This window comes from Globicephala melas, chromosome 6, assembly GCF_963455315.2.
Source record: "Globicephala melas chromosome 6, mGloMel1.2, whole genome shotgun sequence".
Classification (NCBI taxonomy): Eukaryota; Metazoa; Chordata; class Mammalia; order Artiodactyla; family Delphinidae; genus Globicephala; species Globicephala melas.
In genome coordinates, this window is record NC_083319.1 from 111469413 (window position 1) to 111487446 (window position 18034).

At 36.8% G+C, this 18034-nt stretch overlaps 1 long non-coding RNA gene across 4 annotated transcripts in view; it reads left to right on the top strand.

The window, feature by feature from the left end:
- Positions 1–18034, top strand: part of LOC132597519 (uncharacterized) — a 180241-nt gene that overhangs the window by 78534 nt on the left and 83673 nt on the right. The window lies entirely within an intron of this gene.

An 18034-nucleotide genomic window follows, 5' to 3' on the forward strand; every position in this document is an offset into this window, starting at 1 on the left:
CAATTGCATGTGCTGGAGCCTATGTGTTCTCAAACTATCACAGATGATGGGGTTTTATTAACAGGCAGCTGATGGATGATCCAGTTCCAAAACCCTATGTCAGGGTCTACAGTCTTAAACCACTTCTGGTGCCAACCAATGCTGTTGAGGTCCCTTGAGAAGCACTGTGAGAGGGAGATTTGTGTGCACCTTTGATTGAGCAGAATTTCAGGGTCAATACCAGTGCACTGTCAACCTCAGAAAATAAAATATCTCGTTACTCCATCAGCAAAATGGGTTTATTCGGGAAGAACAGAGAATTGCAATTCAGGACAGGCAAGCTATGGTGAATCATAGGCAAGTCCGAGGAGACAAAGGGAAGGCCAGCTTTCATTAGGTTTCAGGGGGAAACTGGGGAGGGTTGTTCTGAGTAAAAGTTCTTTGGAGAAGAACAAGAGTTGGAGGTTTGGTGGCTTCTCATTGGCTGCAAGAGGTCGTGAGAGGGTTGTTGTTGAGGCAGGAGGGATCTTCCTTTTCTTAAAAGCAGGAGAGGAAACTCCCACGTGAAAAATGTTCTCGCCTTGCACCAGAAGAAATGGTTAAGATGTTGAGACAGAGGGCATCTCATATTGGGTTGGCCAAAAAGTTTGTGAGGGTTTTCTGTAAGATCTCAATGGAAAAACCCAAGCAAACTTTTTGGCCAACCCATGAAAAGACTTCTACACAAACAAGCCCTGTTAAAGTAATTCTTATCTTCCTTCTTCCTGCCAGTTATGCAGGCTGCAAAGAAGGTCCATGCCTGAGAACTCTCCCTCAGGGCTTCCTGACTGCATTTTAAATGAGGTTTTCTTCTGCAGAAGGACAAAGTGAATGATGACCTTTCGTTGAAGTAGCTCTTGAATGTCCTTTGTAATTGGGGCACCCCCCCCCAGCCCCGTTGACCGGTCGTAGAGTGGGAGATGTTCCTCAATGAGAAAGCTCTCTTCTCCTGATGGCAGATCTCAGAGAGGGACTTGGGTGAAGGCTGGCGAGCACCAGCACGCCTGGAAGGTCAGCGGGTGAGTGCCTCAGTCCTAAGAAATGAAAACCTGATGAAACATTGTAAATCTGAAAGGTGGAAACAACATAAATCCACATCAATGGGGGATATAAATACGATAGAGAGGAAGAGACAATAATGTTGAACAGTAAAATCAGTAGAAGTAGGTCTTCAGATATCAATGTGAACAGTTCTCAAACAATGTGAAATTGAATACTAAAAGCAATATGCAGAGTAACAGATATGGTTATCATTTACATAAATTACATAAATTACATTTATATAAATAAATAATGCACAGAATAATTCCCCGTGTTCTTCATTAATATAATCAAGAGGTAGTGAAAATAATAAGTTAACTAAAAGGATAAATATAAAATTATTGACAGCATTTGTCACTGGGGAAAGGAACCCACACAGAATACAGGTTTCTCAGAATATTATCACTGTATCATTTGCATGAAAATATGGAAAAAGTGTTTGCCAGTGCAAATATTTAAACCCTGGTCTCTCCAATTGCAAGGTGAGTGCTTAATAACATTGAAACTCTTTCCTAAGCATTATCTACTCTGTCCCGTAACAGCCCACTCCAATTTTCTCTTCATTTCCACTGCTGCCAACTGCATTCATGTCTTACCATGTGTGCTTGAATGATTTAAGGTTATCATGTGCCTATTGGCCTCCTCCAATTCATCTTATTATTATTATGAAATAATAATATTCCCTAAACACATCACTAATAGTATCACTACCCTGTTCAAATCCATCATTTGCCCCTCACTGTCCAGTAAATTATGTAGAAAAAACCAAAAAGATAGAAAATATAAGGAAATAGATGATAAGAAAGATTCCAGGATATCAGCACCAACAAAAGGACTCCAGAAGTATAGTGAAAAGGGAGGAATTTTTTCAAACAAAAAGTACCTGTAATCTTAAATTATGGCTTAAATTATTCCTTCTTTTTTACAAGAAATCTTCAAATATAGGAGATAGCATTCATGTGTCTTATAATTAGGACAAACATATATTCTGCTTTGCTTAGCACTGTCCTGGTTGACCTGGTTATCCTAACATAATTAGTAAGAGTGCTTCTTTTTATTCTCTCAAATGTCGCAGTTTGTCCTAAAATTTATATAGTCACCCTTCATCAAACCTTGTATTTTTTAAACCAAAATCCTTGTAACCTTTAATTATGTGAAACTATTATATTTAAGTCTTAACAAATCCAACCCTAGTAAAAATTAAGGGGAAAGGTTATACTAAATTAAAGAACATCCTCAAGGTATTCAGAGGAAAAAAAATGGACACACTGAAAAATAATGAGAGTAAGACAGGCATCAGAATCTCATTAGTAAAATTGAACACTGGAAAACAGAGCTAGGTGTTCACAATTTCTATGGAAATTTGTGTTGAGCTTAGAATTGTATTTCATTAACCAGTGTGAGAACAGAATAAAAGCATTTTTAGAAGTGTCAGAAGACAAAGTTTTCTGCTATGTACTACTTTTTAAGGGGTTACTTAAGGATTTTTTCCAAAACATTGAGTGTATCAAGGATTACATATGCGATCCCAGAACTGTGGATCCACAGGAGAGAGAGAGAAGCCTTCAGGCGTCATCTGGGTGACAGGAGAGAGAGCAAGCATCACAGTTTAGAACACAGGGGACAAAACTTTGAAAGACTTCAGGATTAGACAGGGGAGTCAGTAGAATGAACAATAAGGTTGTTGGTTCAGAAAACCATGGGAATAGGCTGTATCTTAGCCAAGAAAAGATGATCACCGGAAGAACCGAGAATAATATTGTAATAATATTGAGAAAAAGGAGGGTGAGGAGAGATGCAGTGTTGTGTGAATGAGGTAAATCTCACCTATCAAAGCAGAACATAATAGATTGGGTCAAAAGTGTAAAACTCGACATATTTAAAAATCAACAAGAAGTGTAAGCAAATTATTCACAGGTATAAGGGTAAAGACTACAGTAACTAAATCAGGTTAATGATAAAGTAGTTAGTCCTGGAAAGTTATAATTAAAAATTAAAGGTCGGAAGATCTCGGGCAGAAACCGTTGCTCATTCTAGACTTTTCTAAGTTATGTAAATATTTCCTTGATCAATAAATAAACAAGCAAACAAAACTACGGATGATAAGAGAGACTATTAAACACTGCCTTTGCTAATGTGTGATGTAGCTTTGTTTTCTGTTTCTTTCATCAAAATGCAACCACATGGCCCAGAAACAATATCTACTTTCAGCAGAGGAAAAATTAGCTACATTAATATTTGTTCATACATGCTTCCATTCATCTGACAAATGTATGTGGGGCATCTGCCACTCTACTATATGAGATTTAAAATGTAAAACAAACAAAAAAACAAAAGCAAATCCACTTTTTTCTAATTTCAAATATTTTACACTAATGATATTAGGCAATGAAATAGATAACAGAGAGCATGATTGATGAATGTTACTAGTGTATTAGTCAGAGGATACTAAGGGAACAGAAAAAACATGAAACTAAATTCAGGATGATGTACTACTTTTATGGAAGTGACAATTGCATTGACTCAAATATCACAGTGATATTAAAAAACTAAATATTAGTTTCCCTGAGTGTGCTGCAATAATGAAAATCCAACATTATGCACATATATACATGTCTATTGAATGTGATCCAGTGAGTAAACACAACTTTTTCCTTATATTGTAAAATAAACAAGTCTACTGTTTAATTCACTTAGTGTTCAGGTTAAGAATGCTCTAGGGCTTCCCTGGTGGCGCAGTGGTTGAGGGTCCACCTGCCGATGCAGGGGACACGGGTTCGTGCCCCAGTCCGAGAGGATCCCACATGCCGCGGAGTGGCTGGGCCGGTGAGCCATGGCCGGTGAGCCTGCGCGTCCGGAGCCTGTGCTCCGCAACGGGAGAGGCCACAACAGTGAGAGGTCCGCGTACAGCAAAAAAAAAAAAAAAAAAAGAATGCTGTAAATCTTCAGAAACTAAAATTGACTGAATATATTTTAGTTTTCTAACATGGTACTTTAAAGAAATGAATTATACTAGAAAGAGGATAAAGAAGACTTAGATCTATGGAAACAGTCATTGGTAGCAGAGAAGAAAAAAAAAAGGACATGCCCAGTAAAAGGAGAGGTGAGAGTGAATTTGAGCCAAGGTAATAACAGAACCTTTGAGGAGGAATGTAAAAACAAAACAAAAAACTTCCCCTGTTTAGGTGACAGAAACACTATTCAGCCGCTGCTGCTACACGGACTCTGAGTAATATTCTGGGCCAGGTAGGTGGAGCTGTGTGGACGTTGGATCCTGGACAGAAGAGGGGGCAGGCGTGGGCACTGAGAATGTTTCTCATGACGACAAGCAGGCAGGATGGTAGGCGAGGATGCAATATCAACGGGATTAGTGGAAACTTTAACAGTGCAGAGTTGAGTGACAGTCAGTGCCAGCTCCTCTCTTGTGAGGGGGTGAACAAGACTACTAGGCACGGAGGTTAAAAGCAGAGGAAGATTCAAGAAACATGTTGAAGGACGAAGGAGCAAAGATTGTGGCTGGCGAAGGCTGACTGGGAGTGAAGGAAGCTGGAGGGATTAAGATGATACAGAGCTTTCCACCTGAGTGGCACTAAAATGATGTTGCCGTTTTGTAAATAAGTTCATTTGTATCTTTTTTTTTAGATTCCACATATAAGTGATATCATATGATATTTGACATTCTCTGTCTGACTTACTTCACTTAGTATGATAAGCTCTAGGTCCATCTATGTTGCTGCAAATGGCATGATTTCATTCTTTTTTATAGCTGAGTAATATTCCATAGTATATATATACCACATCTTCTTTATCCGTTCATCTATAACGGAAAAGGATATGAAAAAGAATATATACACATATATGGATAACTGAATCACTGTGCTGTACACCTGAAACTAACACAACATTGTAAATCAACTATACTTCAATTAAAAAAAAGATGTTATCATAACAGAAATAGGGAAGCAAGAACAGGGAACTCATTTAAAAGAAACAAAAGAGGAATAGAAAGTGGAGTAAATGTTAAAACCAATCAACATACCATTAAATCATTTTAGGCTTAAGAAATTGCTCAACTAAAACAAGTGCTCCAAATACAAGAAAACTTTCTCAGTACTCTATTTTATTTTTCTTAACTTAAAGACAAAAATTAAATTTTAAAGATACTCTATTAACGTAAGACATTATATGAGAATATATTCATATGTGAGAATATTTACCTCATAATTCTCTGCTACCTGTCCTAATATTTTTAAAAGTTTAATTGTAAGTACTTTCTAAACAAGAAATTAGGTAATTTTCCCTAGTATTACATCTCCGGCTGATGAAACTCGCTTCACGTTGATGTTTTTCCAGGATGAGTTTTCCTTTTCTCTGGTGACATCTGAATCATTGAAAGACTGCATCTTGACTATAAAATTAACAGTATGTTGGTAGGCATCTAAATCTTTTCAGACGTGATATATAATTCATGTTTATTTCCCTTCTCTGTTGTGGAAGTGAGCCTGGTTATTTACAGCTTATTCAAGGAAGAAGTATGACAAATGTGTTGTTGCTAAAATTTTGTTGCTAAGAAAAGCAAGAGATCGTTAATCTCGTCTCACTCCCTACTCCCCCATGGTAACTCAGTTGAGCATAGGACAGAAAGAACTACCACTGTGGTACTTTTTAAATTTCAAAAGGCTTGATGTAATCTTTTCTTTTCTCTTTATTAAGTTGTGAATTTCTTCAAAATGCAGAACATGCACACACAATATGTCAAAGACAGTGTTAGAAAAATCCAAAAAAACTACCAAATCTCTTTATTTCTAGATAAAAATAGGCATTTCTGCTAAATAGTAAATCTAAATTTTGAGAGCAAAGCAAAAGCTTCAGGATAAGACTTGCATATAAACTGAAGTAAACATAATTTTGACTTGCACTTATAAAATCTTACTGTTGAGCAGGGTAAATATGAAAAAAGATAAATATGAGAAAATATATAAATGTTACCGTTATTAATGAACAAAAAGGATATTGAGCAGGCAGCAAGGTCATTTTTAGTAATGAACAATTGAAATGTAAGAGTTAATGTGAAATGTGCTTATTAATATGCTAGTCCATGAAAACCCAAGTTCAAGGGAAATCACTGAACTGACCTTTTCTTTAACTTGAGTGAGAGAATAGGAAAACATTGCAATTCAACACAAACATCTAATTGTTCCAGCATAAAAAAGGAGACCTTTTTATTATATAATTCATTTCTCTCCTCCTGCGTTCATTTGTTTTCTTCTCCTTAACATATATAAAAACAACCATACGGGCCTTGGTGTTTTTATAATCCTTATATAATAAATATCTTTTTAGTGAATTGTAAATCAAATAGGCTTTTGTAAAATCACCTGTGCACTCAGGGTTTTTTAATGATTGTTTTGTGTTCTCATACTAAACTACTATAAATTGTGTATGAGTGATTGTATTACAGAAATGTTCACACACACACACACACACACACACACACACACACACTCCCATGACTAGAGAGAGAATAGCCAGTGTTCCCCTTTGTTACCATCTCTGAACTGTAGCAATTGCTACAGTCAAACCAATACCGTGTTGATCCATTATTGTTTGAAAATTTTAAAGCAAATTCAAGAAAACAACTCATTTTACACTTAAGTAGCCCAATATGTACTTCTCATGAGATATTATTCTTTTTTAATATAACCGTAATGGTATTCTTACCCATTAAAAAAATTCTTCAATATAAACTATTATCCAGTCCATGTTCAAATTCTCCCATGTATCAAAAATATTATTTTTGCACTTGGCTTATTTGAATCCCTAAACGTTTTCTGATATCTACCTCTGTTACTATAGGGTATGTGAATTATACATATGACTATTAATGTACATAAATCTATATATTTCTAGTGCAAATATTTGTACAAGCTTTTGCAAACGACACGATTTCAGCATCATATACATTGGAGTTTTAAATTTTATTGAAAGATATGGGTGAATATGTGTTTGTAGTTTAAGTATATAATTTTTACTCTAATCATAACTATTAGGCTAGATTTTATGCTATAACCTAAGACGTACATAGCATGAGATTGATAGCTCAAACTGTAGTTTTCAAAATTAATTAAAACATTCCACAAATATTTACTGAACACATGCACTAAGAACCTATTACTGTGCTCCATTTGTATACAAGAGAAAAATCAAAAAGAGAGAATTTCGTTGATTTTTTTTTATGCTAGGACCATGTGAAGAATCTATTAAATATTGTATGGAAGGGAAAGCTGTATTTGATAACTAGAGACAACTAATGAGCTGAAGATGCTGGAATCTTGAGGAAACATCATTGGCTGGAAACAGCTTTGCCCAAGTAGGTGGCAGTTTTATTTGGTTTTCATGGCAGCAGCTTTCAAAGACTAACATGAAAGTAAGTCAACGTAAGATCTGTTTAGGGGAGAGTAAATGAAAAAGGCTAGTAAATATTAAGCATTTATTTGGAGAGCTGATTTAAAGTGAGAAAATTGTGGGATGATAGAAGTTCTTTAATTCAAAATTAAGGTATATCGATTATGTGACAGTGAAGGGAGCAATTCACTTCAGGTGTTTTAGGCAGAAAGGTTACGTAAGGCATTTCACGATTCATGATTGTACCCATGATCTCTTTAGCTGACACTCGCATGGTTTCAAAAAATGGCTGATGTAAATCCACAGCATGTTACCTATTCTATTTTATTTTGAGATTTTTTTTTTAAAGGAGGAGTCCTTTTGAGCCCCCACATGGCTTAGAAATACTGCTCAAGTCTGGGTATACTCTGAGAGGACTTCTTTCTTACCTCCACATAAGGGCTCCTCATGTCCAAACTTCCAATCTTGTTTCTCTCAAGCTTCTCACCATCTTGCGACCTGACTTGTCACTGATCATTAAAAGCCTATAAATATACCTCTGTCCATATAACTTTTCAAGCAAAGTAAAAACCTTGATTGGAAGTTCTACCTGCCAGGGTGATATTCCTCCCTACTGTTGTTTGGGACTTCTCCTGGGTGGTAATTTTACCGTCCAATTCTGAAAAATAGCAGATTCTATTGCATAACTATCTATAAACCAGACATGAATATTATTTTTTTGGACAACCATCATATGAAACAGCACTAGAGGTTATAAGTGGAAATAGGTCTATCGCAAGTATGAGCAGCCAGTGCATCTCTCTTGTGCTGTTACACTGCTATCAGGACCTGCTGTCTACCACTTTTGAAATATACCACCTTCATTTCATGATGGAATTGTGCTGCATTCACAGAGCTGTAGGACTTGACAGATAAGATAATATCCACATTCTTTTGGGCTGGTCAGTTCACTCATCAGTTGGTGTCCTACGGTCAAGTCATTCTTGTTGGACTCAGCAAGGAGCTGTGTCTCAAAACTTGAATAATTATCGCTAGAGAGAACATTGCTTTTGACAAAACACTGCATGGTATTTCTTCTCCTGAGCATATCACAGGCACTGTTATTCTTACAAACCTACCACGGATAGTCTGAACTCTATTATATCTGCTGAGAAGTGAAACTGAAGTTCAAGTGGCAGTGCAGCCTCTCCTGCAGTAGGAAAAAGGCAGCATTCTTTTGTCCCGGGAACCACGTGAAGCAGGCAGCCTGACAGGTTCTTCAGTAGATAAAGAGGGGGCAACACAACCAATATGGTAAATGTCTCACCAAAAGCCTCTAAAAAGGACCAGCAAATGACGTGCTATTTCCTATTGGTAGTCAGCACAGGAGACAGAACCTCATCTTTAACTTCTGAGAGAATAGCCTGATGTAGGACCTCCAGAAAATTCACTGAGATGACAAGCCCCTCAATGCTTCTGAGGTTAATTCCCTATTTTCTGGCATTCATATTTCTTACTAAGATAGGTGGATAACCTGCTACTTCCTGCATCACTGAAGCTTCTGAACAAACTGCAGTCAACACTGTGAAACATTGTGATGATTGTGGGATGGTCAACATTTTTCAGAAACAATGTAGTAATAAATTTAGAATTTTGACTTACCCTAAGAAACAACAGTGAAGGTTTATATCCATAACCTGTTAAAGTAACCATGATGACCTTTCCTCTTTTACAGGACTGCATTGGCATATGCCATTTCTGAATGTTATCTGTAGTACATCGTCATGGTAATAGCCCCCAGTAGGTCACACCTCCTATATCCACACCCTTCTTTTATACCCTTCCAGATTGACCCTGGGCTTGATTATGAGCCCCCCTTGTCTGGCCATTGGTATATTAGCATATATGACAAGCAGAGACTTGAAAATCCCCTGAGCTTTAGGTCTCGCCCTCTTATTTCTAGAAACTTTTCCAGGACCATGTTAAAAAATGAGGTTAGGGCTTCCCTGGTGGCACAGTGGTTGGGAGTCCGCCTGCCAATGCGGGGGACGCGGGTTCGTGCCCCGGTCCAGGAAGATCCCACATGCCGCGGAGCGGCTAGGCCCGTGGGCCATGGCCGCTGAGCCTGCGTGTCCGGAGCCTGTGCTCCGCAACGGCAGAGGCCACAACAGTGAGAGGCCCGCGTACCGCAAAAAAAAAAAAAGAAGAAAAAAGAAATGAGGTTAGGCTCTTATGAGATGAGAGCATATGGAAAAACGTGCCAGTACTTCCAGCCAGCCCACCATTCCAGTGAAAGCCCAAAGCCATGAAGAGCCCAGCCAGTACCATTTGAAAGAGAGGAAGCAACTCAACTGAACACAGTCCAAAGTGTTAACCTTCAGAGCTATAATTAAGTGAATGATTATTTAAGGTTCCTGAATTTGGGGGTGGTTTATTAGGGAGAATTCGATAATCAGTAGGGAAGTTGGTGGCTGGAATTGCGACTATAACAAAAATATAAAGCATATGGTAGATTCTGTGAGACTGGGTGGGAGGTGCATTCTGGGGAGGCACAAGGAAATGGTTGGTGAAGGTGGCAAATAAAGAGCCTATACTGAAAAAGCAATGAGGGAACAGCTACTGGAGACTGGAAGATGATGACTCATGTACTTTAAAAACAATTGTCCACCCACCGAAGTACAGGCAACTGATCTTTGACAAAGGAACAAAAGCAACGCAGTGGAGCCAATGAAGCAAAGAAAGTTTTTTCAATAAATGATGCTGAGATAACTGGACATCCCCATGCAAAAAAAGAAACTAGACACAGATCTTATAGTCTTCACAAAAGTTAACTGAAAATGGATCATAGACATAAATAAAAATGCAAAACTCTAAAACTTACAGAAGATAACATAGGAGAAAACTTTGACGTATAACGATGACCTTTTAGTTTTAACACCAAAGGCACTATCCATGAAAGAAATAATGGATAAGCTAGACTTCATTAAAATTAAAAGCTTCTGCTCCGTAAAAGGTAATGTCAAGAGAATGAGAAGACAAGTAACAGACTGGGAGAAGATACTTGCAAAAGACACATCTGATGAAGGACTGATATCCCAAATATACAAAGAACTCTTGTGTCGATAATTCAACTATAAGAAAACAACCGATTAAAATATGGTCCAAAGACATCTCACTAAAGAATATATACAGATACTGAATAAGCATATGAAAAAATCCACATCATATGTCATAAAGATTAGGAAAATGCAAAATAAGTCAACAGTGAGATACCATGGCACACCTATTAGAATAGCCAAAATCTGGAGCACAGGCAACACCAAATGTTGGCAAGGATGTTGAACAATAGGAACTTTCATTCACAATTGTGGGAACTTAAAATGGTACAGCCAGTTTGGTGGTTTATTATAAAACTAAACATGCTTTTATCATATAATCCAGAAATTGTACTTGGTATTTATCCAAAGGAATTCAAAACTTATATCCACATGAAAACAAATGCACAAGGATGTTTATAGCAGCTTTATTCAAAATTGCCAAAACTTAGAAGATGTACTTCAGAAAGTGAATGGATAAGTAAACTGTGGTCCATCCAGACAATGGAATATTATTCAGCACTAAAAAGAAATGAGCTCTCAAGCCATGAAAAGACACAGAGGAACCTTAAATACCTATTACTAAGTGAAAGGAGCTGCAAAGGCTACATACTATATGATTCCAACTATATGACCTTCTGGAAAAGGCAAAACTATGGAAACAGTAAAACGGTCAGTAGTTGCCAAGGGTTGAGGGGAAGGATGAATAGGCAGAGCACAGAGGATTTTTTGTGCAGTGAGAATACACTGTGTGATGCTATAATGAGGGATACATGTCATTATAAATTGTCTAAACCCACAGAATGTACACCACCAAGAGTGAGCCATAAGGCAAACTATGGAATCTGGGTGGTTATGACATGTCAGTGAAAGTTCACTGATTGGTAGCCAGTGTACCATCTGTTGGGGGAATGTTGATAATGCGGGGGAGGTCTATGCCCTTAGGGGGTCAGGGAGTACATGGGAAATCTCTGTACCTTTGCTTCAACTTTGCTGTGAACCTAAAGCTGCTCTAAAAAAATGAAATTTTAAAAAACATTGTCAAAAGTTGCCTGTGATAACTAGGATGATATAAAACACACCTAATCAATATATAGAGCTTGCTTTCCAGGGAGAACTTCTCTGAATTGCTTGGAGTCATACAGTAAAGTTCAGGGAGTCCAAAGTTTCCCATCGTCTTCCTAAGACACATACTATTTTTAGTTACCAATTCTGGCAAGGTTGAGCTATGTTGAATCATATTTCTGAGGTTCAGGAATGATTCTTCTCTTATCCACGGAATTTCTCTCAAAGAGTTACGTTACTTTGCAAGTTGAAAAATATTTTGTCCTTGTTATTTTGCAGCTCATGGATTCCAATGGTTTCCCTCATTACTGCTGCCATTTTGGTAATTGGTCAATATGCACATGAAATTCTTCCTCTTATTCTCCCAACTGCTTCCTTTCTAGGTTATGTTGAGTTGTTTAAGTAATTTCAGAGATGCAGAAAACCCTTCAGAGATATTTTCTGATAAAATTTCAACCTTGGAATATTGCTTCTGAAATTCCATTATTCATCTTAGTGTTTTTCCTAAACATTGAAAATCTGAACTTCACTCTCCCTGTTTGCTCATGATAAGTTCTAAGGCACACATGTGTGTGTAATTGTCAAAGCTCAGTGAATACAGTTAATATTTGTTTATTTTATTGTATGTAAATGTTATATGAAAACTATCATTAAACTATTGTAATGGCACGCATGCTGAAGTATTCAGAGGAAATCTACTGATGTCTGAGATTTGAAATGTAACAGAAAATACGATAGAGGAGTGGATGTATAGAGGTATGGATAAAGGATAGGTATGTGAGAAGCAAACGTTAAAATGTGATCGTAGAATCTGGTTGGTGGGAATAGGAAGTCTTCACTGTAACAATTTGCCCAATTTTTCTCTGTGTTTGAAAAGTTTCATAGTAAAATGTTAGGGGAAAAAGTTCCAAGACAGATGTATTATCCTCCAGAATGTATGGAAATTATTATTCTCTTACAGAAATTCTCAAAGTCTCTTTTCTTACTGAAAACTCTGACTAGTGTTTTGAGACTTCATAAACTACTTAAATTGTTTCCTGAAAATGTTTCCTTGCTTTCACTGTTCGTGTTTGTTTTGTTTGGGTTGCTGTTTGAGCTGTGATTGGCTCAATAAAAGATTCTGATTCATTGTCATGTTCTCTAAAAATTCATTCAGAACTGTGTCATCATCAGAAGCATTACAAGTACATGCATCATTTTTGTTCTCCTGTGGCAGTTGCAACTTAGGTGATTCTTTTATCTCCAGGGACTGGCAGCCTCAGTAAACAGAAAGCAACGTGACAAATCGTCTATTCAGAGTCAGAGGACCCTAAACAGAGGCGCACCTTGGTGGTTGCTAGCACAAAGCCCTGGAACCCACTGCCTAGATGGAGAACACCCCTCACAATCTTCCTTCCTGGGCAAGCAGCAGAAAAAAAGCCCTTATTTCAGCCTGCTTGCTTACCCAGGAAGAATACCTAGGCTTTATGATAAGGTTCACAGTTCACATGGTTAATTACGACTGGACACAACTAGAATGCAGTTCTTCAGTTTCCTATACAATGACCATTATATGGATCCCATTGGGTATTTAGAGGTCCATATTTAGTTAGCCAGTATTCCTGTTCATTTGCTTGATTTCACATTCATTAAAAATAATAAAATGTCAATACAAAGGGAAGAAAGTTTATTTTGCTATAAAAGCTAGAAGTATAATTGAAAATTTAAAAAGAAGAAACTAACAAATGAAAAGGTCAGCCAACAAAGAAAATGCTAACGTATCTGTACTAACAACAAACACTTTTAAAACTACAAGGCAAATACATAGCCGGCCACCCACCCGCCGCTCCACAAAGTGACAGACATAGAGAATGGACTTGAGGACACAGGGAGGGGGAAGGGTAAGCTGGGACAAAGTGAGAGAGTGGCATGGACATATATACACTACCAAATGTAATGTAGATAGCTAGTGGGAAGCAGCCACATAGCACAGGGAGATCAGCTCAGTGCTTTGTGACCACCTAGAGGGGTGGGATAGGGAGGGGGGGAGGGAGGGAGATGCAAGAGGGAGGAGATATGGGATATGTATAACTGATCCACTTTGTTATACAGCAGAAACTAACACAACATTGTAAAGCAATTATACTCCAATAAAGATGTTAAAAAAAAAAAAAGACAAACACATAGAAGACAAAATCAGGCAATTTTTTTAGCCACTTGGAAAATGGAAATTTTCCATTTTTTTAATCGATATCAATGCATTCCTTCACAAAATTTGTAATAATTGCTATAACTGCTGTCACTTGAATTCTCGTTAATCTTAGTACCATTGCATAGTTTGGGACCAATCTTGGTTCTAGTCAAGGATTGTTTAACAAAACCTAGTTTGGTAGTTTGTGGTTAAGGAGGGAACCTGAGATCATCTGAATTGAAACTGCAAGAGCTGTTATCAGTACCCTAATCTCTTTGCAAGTTAGAAGTCTACTCATGCTGTGTCTCTATTGCTTTTTCATAGATCCTGTGGATTTCAGTATCCCTGCAGATGCAAATGGTGGCACATAATTTTCAAAGGTGGCGAACCACTGATAAATCTAAAGATAGTCACAAACACTTGTTGAGCACTAGTGCAAGGAACTCTTAAAAAGTGCTTTGTGTGCCTTAACTCAAGTGTAGTGTCATCATTTCCCTCTTGCAGATAAGAGATTTGGGGCTCACAACATTAGAAATTTTCCAAAAGTTTAAAATGCTACTGAGAATTAGAGCTGGGATTTAAACTCAACCAGGTTGGTTCGAAACTTATGTTTGCAACCATTTTACTGAAGGATAAATTAGAGGTTCAGGAGTCTGGTCTGAGTGATTAATAAGTTAACTACCTCCCTATTCCTTGTGTTTAAATCTCCAGACCTAAGTTCCAGCGACAAGGTCACTATCTCAATACCATTCAGGGTGTGCCAGTTCCTTTCAAACTGCACAATCCAGTAATAGGAGCACTATAACACTTGCCCAAACAATTTATTGATGGTAATAACAATAATATTTACTGTTCATTGTGGGCCTCATATACATATTACATTTGCATTCATGATCTCTTTTTTTTTAAATTGGAGTATAGCTGCTTTACACTGCTGTGTCAGTTTCTGCTGTACAGTAAAGTGAATCAGCCATACGTATACATATATCCACTCTTTTTTGGATTTCCTTCTCTTTTAGGTTACCACAGAGCACCGAGTAGCATTCCCTGTAATATACAACAGGTTCTTATTAGTTATCTGTTTTATACATAGTAGTGTATATATGTCAATCCCAATCTCCCAGTTCATCCCAGCGCCCCCTTTCCCCCTTGGTATCCATACGTTTGTTCTCTATGTCTGTGTGTGTATTTCTGCTTTGCAAATAAGATCATCTGTACCATTTTTCTAGATTCCACATATATGCGTTAATATACGATATTTGTTTTTCTCTTTCTGACTTCCTTCACTCTGTATCACAGTCTCTAGGTCCATCCATGTCTCTGCAAATGACACAACTTCATTCCTTTTTATGGCTGAGTAATATTCCATTGTATATATGTACCACATCTTCTTTATTGCATTCATGATCTCTTGATTCTTACAGCAATGTTAAGAGCTACTTACTATTATTAACATATTTACAGATGAGGTAACTGAAGCTTCTGAAAGTTTACTTACATGATCAAGATATACAGAAATTAAGTGTTTGCAAATGTACCTGTAACATCCACAGAGATGTCTGGCAATTGCAAGTGCCCAGTGAACAAGCAAAGGAAGTGAGGTCACAAAAATTATAACTGGTTTAGTCAGTACACTGTGAATAAAAAGTTCTCTCTCTGCATTATGTCATAATTGCATTTTGGGGACCCTTTTTATTACCTTCTGCTTGAACCTCGATTGTTTGGCCTGCCCTGTGTGGTCTGCTTATTCCCTAGATCCCAGATGCCTCTCTTCTGACCCGTTATAGTCCCAGGGAGGGTTCATTCTCATTATGTGTTGATGAAATCGAAAATGAGGATTTGTTCTTTTCAAATAAGAGATTAAATATACATGTCAGGATATGAAAATAGAGAAGCGTGAATCAGGTTTGTCTTGGGCTTCCCAACCTTATTTCCCACTCAAATAATAGTTTTTTCACCACGCTTTAATAATGTAGAGGAAGTAAAACAACACCAACAACAATGAAACCTTTCCTGTATATCCTCTTAGGTTCAGTAACTGGAGCCTGCAAATCAAACTGATAAAAGACAGATTAATAGGAGAAAGGTTCATTTTGCATGCATACAGGGAGCCTCGCAGAAAAGAAGTGGAAACCACAAAAAAGTGGTTAGATCTAGAGGCTTATATATCATTTTAACAAAGGGCAATAAACTGTGAAGTAACTCAACAAAGGAAGGGAAGGTTGTGTTCCTAGGGCAGTAAATTGGGATAGATAAAATATATGGGGGAAACTAGTGCAAGGTAAGGGTTATTTAGTAAGGTGTGTTATGCAGACTCAAGTTGATTCCTTTTTCAGTGATGAGAGTTGTCGTCAGTTGAGTCACCCTCCTCTTCCTGGTTCTGGGAAAAGTGACACCTCTGCAAAGGGGAATTTATGTCCTGCTTTTAGACTGAAAGGGTGAGGGCAGAAAGCTAATTTCTTTCAGCTTGAAACAATCCTTATGCCAAAGTGGAATATTTGGGGGCAGCAAGTTCTGATTCCCTTCAATATCTAATTAATATTATGAAGCTTTTGACCTAAAACATGGCTACCGAGATTTCAGGCATATAAAATTAATATGCTAAGGAAATTATTTAAATTGCTAAGGCAATATTTTAAAAACATCTAATACCAACATATATTTATTTATTTATTATATTGTCATGGTGAGTCACTCAGAAAATTAGTATAAGAGGGCAGAATATGCTTTGAAAAAAAGTAACAGTGTGGGATTTAAGTAAAACTTCCCTAGCCAATAATTTCCTATACTGTCTTTTAAACAACTCAAATATTTTTAAGATAAAGATATTTAATTTAAATTAATGTCCAATTTAAATGTTAAAATTCGTGCGTTTGACAGACTCTAGCATACCTTGTAATTTTAGACAGAATTCTTAGAGGGCATTTTCTTTTTATAATTGATACTTTCCTCATTTAGTATATTATGTAGTCACATAATGAGTTTGAAAACTCATGAACGAATTACAGATGAAAGCAATGCATCTCTTGGGATTACAGTTTTAATACCAAGCCTAGTTATATATCTACCAGGTAATAAAAATTATTTAAAAGGGAGTATTATTTACATTATATAAAGAGTACCTAGTCCCCAAAAAGAAAATTTTACTTTATAATATTATAAAACAATAATATTAGATATGTTTAAGGATTCCTGCAGAAAGATTGCAAACCTTCAAACTTAAAAATACAGATATTGACTACTTTTTGCCCCACTATTTCTCTTTTACAGCCTTACCATGTTTGTTACAGTGATATTTCTCAACAGCTATCTGCTAAAAAGATTTTCTCTTGGGTTATAGAGAAAATAACCTGTTTTCCTGTTGTATTCTAATTAGAGACCTTTAAGCTTTAAGATGAATATTTGCAACTAAGAACAAATCAGAGTAAAACTATTCAGTGCCCCTGGGAATCCCACAGCATCTGTTCTATAGTACTTATTCCACTTCTTTGGTTTTCCCACATCCCCCCAAAAAGTATGTTGAGATATCAACATTCATAGTCATCATTTATAATAACCATATGAGAATATTCTGAGTACTTTCTCAGATTTATATGTTTTCTTCACATTATGATTATGCTTTAATTTTCAGTTAAAATTCTTATCTTTTGAAATAGTTTTTGTTTTATTTTATTATATACTTCATACAAGATATATGCATATATCTTATAAATGTACACACATACATGTGTTATATATGTAGTATATTATCCGTTTGAATGTTGGCATCACCAGTTAGGCAACTTCACATTTATTCTTTTCAGTCTCAGATACAATATATCCTTTGCATGCTTAAAACTTTTAATTATAGATGGCATCCATAAAGGGCATTTTTGTTATTTTTGCCTGAATTATATAGTACACAGTAATAATAATTATCAGGCATAAGTGTGCTTATATCACCTAGTCATTCTCCTTTTTTGGAATCTACAATGACTTCTAATCACCTCTGAAACCCTTAATTCATGACTTCACTATTCCTTCTTAGTCACCGTCCTTTTACCTTAGTTGCCCTAAGAGTTCAACATACTTCAGCATTGCGTTTCAAGCTAAGAAACTCTGTGTCCTTTACTACAATCCGAACATGACCAGTATTATTTTTCCTAAGTGGACAACTTTGTTTTAAATAATCTCCCTGTCCCTCTTTGAAAAGTCCATGTGTCATCTCCTGTGTATTCCAATTTTTGTTTCCTAAATTGCATCACACTTAAATCTACATGCT